Here is a 14,512-nt window from a genome sequence, read left to right as displayed (position 1 = left end):
AGAAGCTGGAATTTGTTGCTCAAATCTGAGTACAGCAGCATTTTTTGACCTTTTGACCATGGAGGAGCCCCTAAAACAATGATTTCAGATTTCGAAATCAGCCCAGGAGTGATGTCAGCTGGCCACACCTCCCAGTCACACACCCCAGAAGTGATATGTCATCTGCAACGTTATACACCACCCCGAGATGGCGGGCTCGAGAGAGGCAGCCTCTAAATCTAAGTAATACATTAATAAATAAATAATCTCATTAATAATACTGTTTTGACTGCTTTAAATTTAAAAAGTACTTCTATAGTGGGCATATTTTTCTGATCATACACAGAACTCAAAAAGTTGAGGATGGCAAGTTTGGTGTGACTTTATGCAATTTAAGACTACAGAGCGAGCAGTTAAGAGCGTCAATGTAGTGCATACTTTGGAAGGGTGGAAAGGGTGCTCAAAATAACTCTCTCTCTCCCATTTTCATTTTGTTTTTTGTGCCGATTTGTAGCCATTGCTCTCCCAAATGTCTTGCTGCTTCAGCAATCCCCCCCCCCAAAAAAAGCACACAACCTACTTTACAAAGGCTCATTCTTTTTCACCCACCATGGTATTCCAGACAGCCAGGGATCACATAATAGAGCCAGCTCATTAAATTTGTTGTTGTTAGCTGTGAAGACATGTCCGACCCATCGCGGCCCCATGGACAATGATCCTCCAGGCCTTCCTGTCCTCTACCATTCCATCAAAGGATGACACCAAAACGAGTTGGCCTCATTCTCAAATGCTGGAACGGGTCTGATCGAGCCCTCAAAATACACATTCGAACGTGGAAAAGGGAGCGTCTACATGACCATGTGCATTCTCTCGTCTTTTTAGAGCAGAAAACTGGCCGGCGTTGATGTGGCACAAAAGAAAATATTTGCAGAAGCCCGTTGGGTCTGCAGTGAAAACAGCTTGCCCAAGTTTAACTTCTTCAAGAGCTGTCCATTTTAATGGGGTTTAAGCATGCTTGGGTTTGGTGCCGAATTGCGGTTGTAGCATAATCAACGTCAACGCACCACAGGAATGACCTGGGAACATGACTTGCATTCATGTGGCATTCCCAATTGTGTCTCATCCACCCTAACTCAGCACAGATGCAGGCCGCTTCTGCTAACGGTCTAGCTTGGTCACGCCAAGGTGGTAACCTGCCCGTAGCTGTTAATTCTACAATATTACTGTGCCCAGGTTGTACCAACAGGGATCTTCCTTAGATTGTTACGACTTCTAAATTAAAGGCAAGGGCGGGGGTTGCACTGGGAAGAATAAGGATTAATGGCGAGCTGCCTTCACACGGCTCTTCCTAACAATTTACTGATTAAAGATGTCACCGGAAATTGCCGGGAAAATGCTGACCCACCTGAAGCAGCTCTGTAATTAACTCAGAGCTGTTTTTCTTTATTATCAGCAATGAAAGGGGACAGGAAAACCCTTGGAGTGCATCTCCGGAAGAAAAAACGTCTGAAAGAGAAGCGATTCTGTTACCTCGACTAGGTTACCGATCTGTGTTTTAGACAAGGGCATACGGTTAGCATTTTCACCCTACCCCAGATTAAGGTAGGAAGATCAGGGCCCCTCCAGAGGAATGGCGGTAGCAAAATCTATCAGCACCCTCTTGCACCTTTCCCTCTAGGTGAAGAAGATTTGGGGTTTTATGTCCAGGAGGAGTTTTTTCACCGCAGCATCTTGGTTTTATGGGGTGGTTTGTATTGTTATGCATTGTCGTTTTTATTCTGGGTTTTATTCTGGTTTTAATGGATTGTACCTCTCCAGCACTGATCCAAGACATTGCACTGTACTCAACAAGACGCCCAAGCAATGGGCCCTAGCATCCTTCATAATGTTGTATAGGCTGCTGAGTAACAGAAGGGATTATGAGAAGATGGCTACCAGCTCACAAGTTTCCAGGTGGAATGGTTCTTTTTCTTCTGCTGGGAGCCAGTTTGGTGTAGTGGTTAGAAGCGCGGACCTCTAATCTGGCATGCCAGGTTCGATTCTGCAATCCCCCACATGCAACGAGATGGGTGACCTTGGGCTCGCCACAGCACTGATAAAACTGTTCTGACTGGGCAGTGATATCAGCGCTCTCTCAGCCTCACCCACCTCACAGGGTGTCTGTTGTGGGGAGAGGAAAGGGAAGGCGACTGTAAGCTGCTTTGAGACTCCTTTGGGTAGAGAAAAGCGGCATATGAGAACCAACTCTTCTTCTGTCCATGACTTTGCCCTAATTGGACTAAGCTGGGGGACACCAGCGCAGGATGTCGTGCATGCTTTCTAAAGTGTTCTAAATGTGTTTGAACTGTACTGTAGTTTTTGCAATCTGCTTGGGGTCCCCCAGCAGGGAGGCAGTGTGTATGTGAAAACGTGCTGAACAAATGCACACAGAAGTACGATCCGGAGGGTGCATTCCAGCATTCCTTGCAACGTGACACGCTATCCCTGGCCATGGTTATGCGGCCGATGACACTGCACAATGCGCTGAAAAAAGAAGGATGGGGAAGGAGAGATACTGCTGCCCTGAACAATTTGCACGGGCCTCTCGTGCGGTCAGGATGACCCTGTTCCATACATCATCTCTGCCATGCTGCTGAGGATTCAGGTTTTGTCTGTGGAAATAATGAGGAGCAATGGCGACCTCGAGATGCGATGGGAGCAGCCGTTCTCTGTGCAGCTTGCAACTGATACGCATGCCAGGAGGAAGCACAGCATCTACACTACATCAAGGAGCTGTCCTTGCTCTGGCCAGGAGCCTTAACCCACCACCTAAATGCTGAACAAAGAAAACAAGCTCCCTGGAATGAGAAGGTCGTACCACTGTTGTAGGGTTGCCAGCACTGCCTCAGCCAATTTAGAGGCAAGCACCTGGGGAGGGTCACATTTGGGAAGGACATCATGTCATTTCTAAGTGACGCTCTGAAAATTCTCTCCGAGCTCTATGGTAAAGATCATAGAGAAATGCAGAAATTCCTAGAGTGTCTGCATGGCGGCCATATACCAGCTTTTGTTTTGGGGGGGGGTGTTTTACCGTATTGTGACTATGTTACACCAAGCCTCTGCCCGTTCGTTATCGTTTAAAGCAGTGGTCCCCAACCTTTATTAGGCTGGGGACCGGCAGGGCATCGGGCCGCGCCCGCAGGGACCGCGCCCGTGCGGGCCGCGCCCGCGGATCGAGCAGCGCCCGGCCGCGCCCGCGGGCCGCACCCGCAGATCAGGCCGTGCCCGCGAGCTGTGCCCGGCCGCGCCCGCGAGCCACACCCGCGGATCGAACCAAGCCCGCGAGCCGCACCCGCGGGTCGGGCCGCGGGCGCGGCCTGCGCGGGCCGGCCCTGATTCCCTCTCTCCGCCCTCCCGCAGTAAGTAGCTTCCCGGTGCCGGGCTGTGGCCCGCAGGTTGGGGACCACTGGTTTAAAGGTATTAATCAGTTGTTTCTACAATGCCAATGTGGCTCATTTTTTAAACTGTTTTTAAAAATAAATTAATGCACATTTAAAAAAAAAAAGCAACCTTCCGAGTGAGAATCAATAAATTGCAGAAAAATGACAGCAGGAAACTACATTAAAATCTGCCGCTCAGGAAGCAGAAGCCATTCAAATTAATTCATTAAACAGTTTCAGCAGGCATTGAGATAAGCAGCAATTAGGGCCATTCGACAAGCCACGTCATCTGAGTGCATAGAGGGGAAAAAGGCAAAGAACAAGTCTTCAACGGGCACCTGGAGCTCTGAAGCAGGTTGTCCCTAGGAATTCCTGACAGCCCTGGAAGGATTTCCCGAATGGGTGGGAGTTAGTTATTTTCATATGACCATATATGGTCATGTTGACCCACCCTCCCTCCCAAAATGGCCAATAGCGGGCCTGGAGGTGGTGGTAAGGGGAGGGGCCTGGGCTGGTGCATCGGTAGCTTTGCTTCCCAACCGTATTCCGCAAGATTTGGGTTTTTTATCAAAGCCTGAAGAATGTTTCGGAGGGTTCTCAATGCTAGAAGAGTTGAGAAAGACTCCTCCACAGGCTAAGCGCCTGGCAAGCTGATTTCACTTCCTGCATTTGAAACATTCTTATCCGTTTCAACAGAAAAGTGAAGCACACACACAAAAAAGTGGGTGAATATTTTGCATCCGGGGTGGGGGTAATCTCCCCAAGCCTCCTACCATGAAGACAAAATTCACAGCTTTTTTAAAAAGATTAAACATATATGCAAATCGTCTTGTCTATAGGTGCCCGACGCCTACACAAAGCCCCACAGAGTGATATACTGCTTCATATAGTTGCAAAGCAAATCCGAGTGTTATGCATACATTTTTAATAAACCAGGGGGGTGTCTCATTAGAGGTGGACTACCGCTTTGCAAACACTGCCTCAAGACATCGTGCAACTGGGAACAACTCCACAGAGCCAAATTATTATCATGTGACAAACTCCAAAGAAATGCGGATTTTTCAACCTGAAGACGTTCCAAAGGGCGGGGGGAGAGAATGCAAAATCACAGCGGTAAGCTCTGCAAAAAAAACAGAGGCTCCCTTCAGATAGCACAGCCAAAACTCAGGTTACAAAGACACAAGCGCTGACCAACTGGGGCTTGTTTCCTTCCCACAGATCATGGTTCTGAACTGTGAATAAACCGGGCTTGAGAATCGTGCTTTGCAGGAATTTAGCAAACACCCGTTTGACAAAGCGATGCCACAACATACAGGATGATGATGCTGTTAGCCATTCAGTTGTGTCTGACTCTCGGCATCCCTATGGTTCAACTGTCCCGGTTTCTTCCATAGAATCATAGAGTTGAAAGGGACCTCCAGGGTCATCTAGACTAACATTCCAGAGATGGCCGACTCAACGTTGAAAGGGCCGTCGTTCAGAAAGCGCATCACTCCCTTGATTGGAACCGGGACATTCTGCGGGAAGGAACAGAGAGCATCTAACTTCTGAAATAAGCAGATCATAGTCCAAATTGTGCTCTCGGAGGGTTTAAAAAAGACACATGGTAATGATCCAAATGTTACTGCTCTTTTCTCAAATATCGGAAAGCCTCAAAGTCCAGAAGGACAGCTGCAAGGCAATAACAGATGTTCGACAGTCCCATCAGTGGCGCTTTATCCAGATGCTGACAGCTGTGCAGCAATGTCTTCTTATCTCCCTGCAGTTGTTGTTTTAAGGGAGAGAAATAATTATGCTGTGTTGACCACTAGTAATTAACTACAAGCTCCCCCAGTCTTCCAAGGACCAGTCCACATTCCTCGTTTCCTAGTTCAAGTCAACCAAAATATCCAGTGATGTAAGGCTCCATCATAACCAATATCCAGGGATCGGATCCTACACATACATCCCCGGCGTCTGCCTTCGGCAAAGAAATACATAGGTTGAATTTAGTGAGTGAGTTTTGCTCCGAAGCCCATGAAAATCATTGCCTGGATTGACCAGTCCAGGGTTGACGGAAAGGAGAGATACCTCTGTTTTTTATCGGCAAACAGTGATTTCGTGCACTTGGATTTCTTCCACATAGGCAAAGGCTCCAGTTGCATGCCTTGGTTTGGTGCCATTTTCAAAACGGGTTTTCTCACCCACCCAGCTTCCAAAGCAGGGGTAGTCAAACTGCGGCCCTCCAGATGTCCATGGACTACAATTCCCAGGAGCCCCTGCCAGCGTTTGCTGGCAGGGGCTCCTGGGAATTGTAGTCCATGGACATCTGGAGGGCCGCAGTTTGACTACCCCTGTTCCAAAGTGACTGCAGGACAGGCTAAATCCAATCCAGTGGACAACAAATAAAGCATTTTCCTCAGGACAACAAGCTTTCCCGTGACAGAAATGCTACCGAAAGAGCACAGCACTGCAGTAACACACCAGAGGACAAGTGAGTTTCCAAGTTTATTAAAATGGACCATCGATAAACCCTCCAAGACTTGAGACAGCTGAACCGCCTGGACTGCTCACATTTGCAATAATCTAGTGAGAAACACGATTCTGTTACTCTGCCCCGAGAGCGAAGCTTCCAGAATGGGTCTGCTTGCAAAGCCTTGCTTGCTATAGCAGTTGTTAGTGGGATATTTGGGACCCTATTTGGGACCCTATTTGGGCTCTTAGCCTATTGCCCAGGCTAAGAACAAATATCAATAAAACGATCCCCCTCCCATCCAATAACTTTATTTTTTAAAAGACGTTGCGTCGCCAAGACGACAGCCCCTCCGAAACAGGACAGTGAACATTAAGAATTTAGGCATTTGTGCTACTAACTTCTCAGTCTTAAGCAGTGCTCTTTGTTCATATCTGAGATGACTCACCAGAGTCGTATAATGTTCTATTCAACAGCTACAGCTACCTTCGTTCATCAATCAAACATGTGCTTCTCCGGAGCAGCAAGGCAAGCCCAAGCAAATATTCTCTAGGCCCGTAATGCAAATGTCAGCTGCTGGGGATTAAACTTTTAAGGGAGGAAAGGAACTTACAAGCCATGGGAGAGACAACGCCAGTTTCATATACGGCTCACAAGTCAATTCACATCTTAAAAATCTGCGGCCAGACCCAACTCATCAGGTTTGCTGTGCGACCCATAAGAAAAGGTCACTAAAAGTAATTTCCAGAAGCGGAACACAAGTTTTCCATTGTAAGACTTCTGGACAAAGGAGCGGAATTTTTGAGAGATCCGGCAACAACCGAGGTCAGAAGGTTGGAAACTTCAAGCTCGTTCTGAGTATGACATCAGCCAACGTTCGGCTATGCGTGGGTCTCTCTCTCTAAAAAACATTTGAACCATTGCTCAGTTCTGGGGGCTGCACAGAAAAGAGATGACAGATGCTGCAAATCTAATCCGTGGAAATCCAGGTGTAACCAAAAAGAAAAAAGAAAATGAACAAACAAACCCCCAAAGCCTCATTTCTATTAGCAATTCTAATTTTCTCCGGTGAGCAATTCAATGCAAAAAGAAAAACAGAAATCGAAGAGGTAACGCTGTGGTCTGCTTTAAATAAACTGGTTCCCATTCGCTAATTTCCTAAAAATAGGCATGCACGCCTGACTCCTTCCACCCAAAGGGGAAACAAATTGTGCACACAGACTGCTTGGGACATGTTTTTTCAAAGAGGCGATGTACCTGGCTGTGGAAAAATCAGAATATTTACATGAAGGAACAGACAGTCCAGCTAAGGCAGTGGCTCTTAACCTTCCTAAGGCCGCGACCCTTTAATACAGTTCCTCCTGTTGTGGTGACCCCCAACCATAAAATTATGCAAGGGTTCTTTCACAGAAATTAAACCGAAAACATCCAATGGCGTGAAGATCCATTGCTCATGATTGTATATAAATTGGGGGTTTTTTCGTGGTGTTTCTCAGTTCAGCTCTGCCTCTTGTCCCACCATGCCGATCGTGCTGTTTTCCGCTGCTCCAGACAGATGAATGCTCTATCTCAATCTACCCTGCAAGGCTGTTGTGGAGGAAATGGAAGAGGAGTGATATCAGCTACTTTGGGACCGCCTTGGAGAGAAGGGTGAGGTACAAATCGTGTAACGAAAACCAATGATTTGGCGCTAACAAAAACAGTAGCGGAACCGCCCCCTCCCCCGCCAGCCAAGCTGCTCACCCTGCCGCGACCCCTGCAAAAGGGTCGTTCAATCCCCAAAGGGGTCCCGACCCTAAGGTTGAGAACCACTGAGCTAAGGCAACACCGAGTCTCATAGAATCATAGAACCATAGAGTTGGAAGGGACCTCTTGGGTCATCTAGTCCAACCCCCTGCACAATGCAGGACGTTCACATCCCTATCGCTCATCCACGTAACCCGCCACCCCCTTGAGCCTTCAAGGGTCTGTGGCCCTTGAACCCGTGAGAAGTTAACAGGTGGGAAGAATGTCCCAAAATTCAGGATTTCACATACTCTCCCCCTCCAGTGAACGGCCTAGTTCTGTTGATTACTGCCTTGCTGGGTTCCATTTCACCACTTTTTCTCAAGCGCATCCAGTTGAGGGGTATTTTTCTCAAGCGCATCAATTTAAGGGGCATTACACACAGAACTCTCGCATCCAGTTCAGCGTGAGCATCCTGCTGGAGATTCAACAAGCAAATTGCCTGGAGAATAGAGGGGCCTGTCATCAGAAGACCCCCCAGATTATCAGAACTCACAGTTGCAGGCAGGACCATTCCAAAAGACAGTGCAGGCAATCGGCTCCCACAGGTGCATCGCATTTCTCTGTAGTGTGCTTAACAACAGCACGAGTTTCATGCCAGAACGATTGACTTCAAGCAGTTCCACTGCGGCTTTGAGACCCTGCAATTCAGCTATAATTCAGAAACAGCTTTGGGGGAGTCGCTCCACAACCCTCCAGAGGGTGCGGATGTGAGCTGGGCCAAAAGAAAATCTGGGAACGGGGTTTGTTATTGGATCGTGTCCTGTTTGCTGTGGATCTTCCCCACGGATCTTGTAAATAAACAGCTTGCAATTAAGCAGTAAGGTGTTCCCGGGCAGCGTTCCCTCTTCCTGCAGCCAAATTTTGTGAACGCACCTCTGCAAACAGCTCTCTGCATGCAGAAATTGGGAACAATAAAGGAACGAGCTGCAAAGAACCCTACCGTGTTACTGTGCTAGTTGTTTACTTGGAGAAAAAGTTTTCTGTTGGGGAGGCGTCAATAAAAATGGCACCCTCTCCCTACAGCTTAAAGTTATGAAATCCGATCTATCATTTCAGGCTTTGATACAATATTGTTGAGACCCTGGGCCCGTCGTGGTTCTTTTAGGACTCTCTCAGCCCCACCTGCCTCACAGGGTGCCCGTTGTGGGGAGCGGAAGAGAAGGCAATCGATTGTAAGCCATGTTGAGACTCCTACAGGTAGTGAAAAGTAGGGGTACAAAAAAGGCTTCTTGAAATGGTGTTAGCATTTTTTTAATTTGTTAAGCATTCGTCAGGTGATATTACCATATATGGTCATGTTGACCTGCTCCCCCCCTCCCAAAATGGCCAATGATGGGCCTGGAGGGGAAGGGAAGTGAAGAGCCCAGGGTGGGCGTGTCCACAGCAATGCTTCCCAACCATATTCTGCATGACTGCACCACTTCTGGGGTGTCTCAAACCCTAAAGAATGTTTCTGGGGTTTCTCAATGGTAAAAATGTTGAGAAAGGCTGGGTTAGAGGGTTGGACTGGGAAGATTTGAGAATTTTATGGCATATAAATCATTCAAATTCATGTATACCCCCTATTTGACCCCAAAGAGCCAGTTTGGTGTGGTGGTTAGGAGTGCGGACTTCTAATCTGGCATGCCGGGTTCGATTCTGCACTCCCCAACATGCAACCAGCTGGGTGACCTTGGGCTCGCCACGGCACTGATAAAACTGTTCTGACCGGGCAGAAATATCAGAGCTCTCTCAGCCTCACCTACCCCACAGGGTGTCTGTTGTGGGGAGGGGAATGGGAAGGCGACTGTAAGCCGCTTTGAGCCTCCTTCGGGTATTGAAAAGCGGCATATAAGAACCAGCTCTTCTTCTTCTTCAAAGGGGCTTACATAATTCTCCTTTTTGTTCATTTAACTCTCACAACAACCCTGTGAGGTAGGGTCAGGCTGAGAGTGCGCCACTGGCTCAAAGTCACTCAGCGAGCTTCCGCTGTTAAAGTGGGGATTTGAACCTGGGTCTCCCAGGCACTACTCCGACGCAACCAATGCGGCTCCTTCACCATCCAGAGAGCAACTCCTCAGCTCTCTCTCCTCGTTCTGTTCTACTGGCAAACCTGTTCTCCAAGAGAACAGCGGCTTCCGCAAAACCGCCTGGTGAATTCCTGATGGAGCTAAAATTTAAACCTGGGATTACCAAGTCACAATACATGTACTGCAAGGGAGGGAATAAATCCCATCAGCTTTGTGCTGCCTCAGACTGTATGCTTTGAAAATTGCCAAAACCCCCTCCAGGAAAGCGTTTCTCCTGGAAAGATGTTTCTTGCCCTGTCCTCGCACAGAACATTCAGCCTTAGAGACAAATCCACCTGGGGCACTTTGATCCGGACCTGCCTCTGAAGGGCTCAATGGGTCATATACATGGTTCTCTTTGCTTCGTGTTGTCCTCACAGCTGCCTTTAAGGTCGGCCACACAACAAGCTCCCATGGTAAAGGTGAGATTAGAACCAGAGTCTGACTTTATCTATTTATTTATAATTTGACTTATAAAACCATCCCGCTGGGCCCAGCTATCTTGGGGCAGTACGGATCCCATAAAAACATAGACTAAAACAATAAATTCTAAAAAGCATCCATTACTTCAGGCCCTCTCCTCCGCTGCCAACAGGAACCTTTCCCTGACCTCCTTTCAAATCCTTCAGGAGAGCCTTCCTGTCACTTCTCAACCTCCTCTTCTCCAAGCTGAACATTCCCAAGCCCTGCAAGCCTTTCCTCATAGGGCTTGGGCCCCGAGACCCGGATCATCCTCATCGCTCTCTTCTGCACCTTCTCAGATTTTGTCTACATCCTTTTTGAAGTGGGCACAGAAGAAAGAGGTGGGAGACAACCAATCACCTGATCATGTATCATTCAGGGGTAGTCAAACTGCGGCCCTCCAGATGTCCATGGACTACAATTCCCAGGAGCCCCCTTCCAGCATTCACTGGCAGGGGACTCCTGGGAATTGTAGTCCATGGACATCTGGAGGGCCGCAGTTTGACTACCCCTGATTTTCATCATGGTGAAAGAGACTACACCTATACAGCTGCAAAAGAAGTGGACTCCAGTGACATCTACTGATGTCAATAACTTCTAAACTTCTGGGAAAGGCCATAGGGCCCCTGGGGAGCTCTCACAGAACTCCAGGGTTAACCACGAAACACTTCCACTCTGAAAGTGGGGTCCAATGCATACATTAAATAAGAAATCAAGACAGGAATCCACTGTGAAATTAGCAAATCACCGGTGCAGAGGAGGCCAGAGTCAAGCTGCCATTGCTAAGAAGCAGAGGAGCTGTCCAGCCAGGTAGCTGGTGCTAAGGCAATTCAACAAGCAGTGTTTGGGGAAAATGATGCACAGGAAAGAGCTCAAGCAAGTAGGAAAGGGCCTTATTGTTAGTCCTGCAGCTTCATGGAACCCTGGTTGAGAAAGCCTGGGCTTAGGGGGTATTTATCAGTGGATGGATTCTCAAGCAGAGAGGCCAGCATCTTTTGGGTGCTATTTCCTAGCCTCAACCACAGGCCTGATGACACAGCTCTGTTCTCTCTGGAATTGTTTAAGGTCGTGGAGGGCCCTGATCTCACCAAGGAGAGCATTCTACCCCGTCAAGGCTCAGGGCTGAAAAAGTTGAGGCCAGTTTTATTTCTTTGGGGTCAGGGACCCAGAGCAATTTCATGTGTGTTCACGGGTTTAGTAGGCTGGTTTAGTAGACTGAGTAAAACCTATCAGACAGATCAGATAAATAATAAATGCCTTGCAGAGGGAGATGCTGCCTGAAAGAGGTCTGCCAGAGCATCTTATATAAGAACCCACAAGTAGGGTGGTCTCCCCTGCCTTCCCAGAGATACGAAAGCTTCCAGCTCTCCAGCGCCTACCCAGAGCACGGAAGCAGAAGGGAAAGAAATAAAGCAACGAGCAGCATTAAAAATGGAAACAAGAAGCTAATATCCCTGTCAACTACCAAGAACTGAATGTGCTTAGAAACCAGCAGCGGAGGATTTCAACTTCCCTTGACGCTCCATTATGGACTTAAAAGTTGCTGCCTTTCAGCAAAATAACACTTCAGAAGAGAAATTCCAGCATGAAGCTATTCAACTCGAATGCATGCTACCGGATTCTGTCTCCGTAAGGACTTGGAAGTAGATCGCACAGGGCAGAAAAGTCCCTGGCCAACTTGTTGAACCTGGGGGGTCCATGGGAATTTTGCAGTCAGTAACACCGCCGGACACAAAACAATGGGACCACAAAGTATTTAAAGCAGGAGGCCCCAACACGGTGCCCCTGGGCGCCATGGTGTTTTTAGAAAACGGGTGCTGCTAAGTGGAGCTTTTCCTCAGCAAGGGTTCCGATTGGCCACTGGAAATATGATTGACAATGTAGATTTTTGTATGACGTTGCTTGGGCGGCAGGTCCCGCGACAGCACAAGGATCTACACTGCATGATTAGAGGGAAGCTGCCATTTTGCGGCCAGCTTCGCCTCCAGCAGGAGCCATTCTGGGCGGCCATTTTGTGATTGGGCCACCAGATTCTGTCAGAGAATTCCAAAGATGCAGGTTGGCTCCATAAGGCTGAGGGCCCCTGATTTAAAGGCTCTAAGCCAGGGGTAGTCAAACTGCGGCCCTCCAGATGTCCATGGACTACAATTCCCAGGAGCCCCCTGCCAGCGAATGCTGGCAGGGGGCTCCTGGGAATTGTAGTCCATGGACATCTGGAGGGCCGCAGTTTGACTACCCCTGCTCTAAGCCATGGATCCTCCTACGAGGAAGGCAGCTGTATCCAAATGTTGCTGCAGACCCAAAAGTGACGCCTCCTGGGCTCTTCTGAAGTACCCCTTGCTCCAGTGAAAAGGAGGAAAGCCAGAAATGGCTCTTTGTTTTTGGAGAAACAGAAGGTGCCACCAGGATATATGCACTGGGGGGGGGGGGACCATCAGACTGGGAAATCACTGGTGTATGTTATTCATTTGGCTCTTCCAATTCATCACAAATGAAGAGTGGTTTACACACATTTTCTTATGCTTGGGTACTCTGTCTTGACCAGATTTTGTTTCTGTTTGCTCTCTCACCACTACCACCACCAATATCCTGACACTGCACTATATATGCCAGGACTCTGAGGGGCAGCAGGCAAATTCTAATCCATGTACGTTAATTCAAAACCTTGGGCTAGCCCATGCGCCAAAGAACAGAACACACAACGGTTGGCTTTTGTATCCCGCTTTTCACTGCTCATAGGGGCCTCAAAGCGGCTTACAATTGCGTTCCCTGTCTCTCCCCACAACACACACCCCAGTGGGGTAGGTAAGGCTGAGAGAGCCCTGACAGGACTGCTGTGTGAGAACAGCACTATCAGGGCTGTGACAAGCCCAAGGCCACACGGTTGGCTGCGTGTGACGGAGCCAGGGATCACACCCGGCTCGCCAGATTAGAAGCCGCTGCTCTTAACCATTACAACACACTGGCTCCAAAGCCCACTCCAGCAGTCAGATTTTTAGAGCCAGCCTTCCCCAAGCCAGAAAGCTCAGCTCTAATTCTCCTCATTTTCCCCCACCTCCATGCATTCTAACCTGACCGGCTGAAGAGCCCTCATCCCATGGCACTCGGGGGGGTTGGATCCGCTCCGTCAGAGTGAACCTCTAAAGGTGGCCCTTGTGTCTCCCTGCCTCCAAAGAGATCTCATTTACAATTAGCTCCCTGGCTATTTTCCTCCAGAACATCTGTTATTTCCAGCCCCGAATCTATTCAAAGCAGATGAGCAAATGAAAGGGCCGCTCTCAGCCAACTTTGCCTAGCAATCAGAAAAGCTATTTTCACAAAAGGCTCGCTAAGACCCTTCAAGTCTCGGGGAAAGTGATTACAAGATTGGTCGGACGGAGCCGTGGCAATCTGCAAGAGGCCCAGCCCTGAAGGAACAAGATGGCATCGTCCGCTTTTCTGAATACAATCAAGTCCAAACGAGAAAGTGAGGGACGATTTTGGACAGGAAAGATGGCGGCGGGAGGGACCGGAGGCGGGCAGGGGTAGGCCCGGAACAAAAACAGACTCTTTTGTGGGAAAGAGGGTCATGCAGACAAATCGATAGTTTAAATGACTCTAATATTGAGCGCACATGTTAGAACACGACTGCTTTACAAGACAATGTTAATGAGGCCGCTCGTCCCTCAAGAGCCTGCTATTTTGTTTCCAGGCAGCCGGGGACCTCATCAGAAAGACATTCGGCCTGGAGAGCATAGAGAGTTGATGAGGCTGCCGAAAACATATTACCTCAGCTCTGCCGGTTCAAGGCAAGAACGGATGGCATCTGGAGGACAGAGGGCCAAAATGGGGAATGCCGACAACAAAGGAATCCATTTCGTGTGCTGTCGGAGAGCATTTGAGGGCATTTTTATACGTCCTTTCCTCTAAAGAGCTTTGGATGGCATATGTCATTTCTCTTCTCTGTTCTATCCTCACAATAACTGGGGAGGGAGGTGAAGTGAAGATAGAATGTCGGGCCCAAAATCATAGCTTTGTGGCAGAGTGGGGATTTGAACTCGGGACTCCCAGATCTTAGCCTTTCTAACCGTTATACCTCTACTAGTTTGACTGTGATTCAAATGCCTGCATAGCAGTGAAGCTCACTGGACAAATTGAGGTTTAGAGCTGTGTTGGTCTGAAGCAGCAGAACAAAGATTGAGCTTTGACACCTTTCCAACAAAGTTTGATTCCAGGTATGAGCTTTTGTGTACCTGCCCACTTCTTCAGATACACTGAAACAGAACTTCCTCGACCACTACTTATAGGAAGGGTGTTAGTTGTTAGGAAGGGCTAGTTAGAGTCCAGATCAGCTGCTCTCAATTTTTTTTTTTTACCACTAAGAA

The 14,512-nt window shown here is 48.3% G+C and overlaps 1 protein-coding gene and 1 long non-coding RNA gene across 10 annotated transcripts in view; both read right to left on the bottom strand.

Annotated features, from left to right (window-relative positions):
* ARVCF (ARVCF delta catenin family member) overlaps positions 1-14,512 on the bottom strand; it is a 377,274-nt gene that overhangs the window by 341,006 nt on the left and 21,756 nt on the right. The window lies entirely within an intron of this gene.
* On the bottom strand, positions 4,663-6,726 carry LOC143822826 (uncharacterized). The gene is made up of 2 exons (XR_013226271.1): positions 6,464-6,726; positions 4,663-5,157 (listed from the first exon to the last, which is right to left on the bottom strand). It is a non-coding gene; the product is annotated as an uncharacterized LOC143822826 (long non-coding RNA).

This window comes from Paroedura picta, chromosome 13, assembly GCF_049243985.1.
Source record: "Paroedura picta isolate Pp20150507F chromosome 13, Ppicta_v3.0, whole genome shotgun sequence".
NCBI classification, from domain to species: Eukaryota; Metazoa; Chordata; class Lepidosauria; order Squamata; family Gekkonidae; genus Paroedura; species Paroedura picta.
The sequence above is the reverse complement of the archived record's forward strand: the minus strand, read 5'-3'. Positions and strand labels throughout refer to the sequence as shown.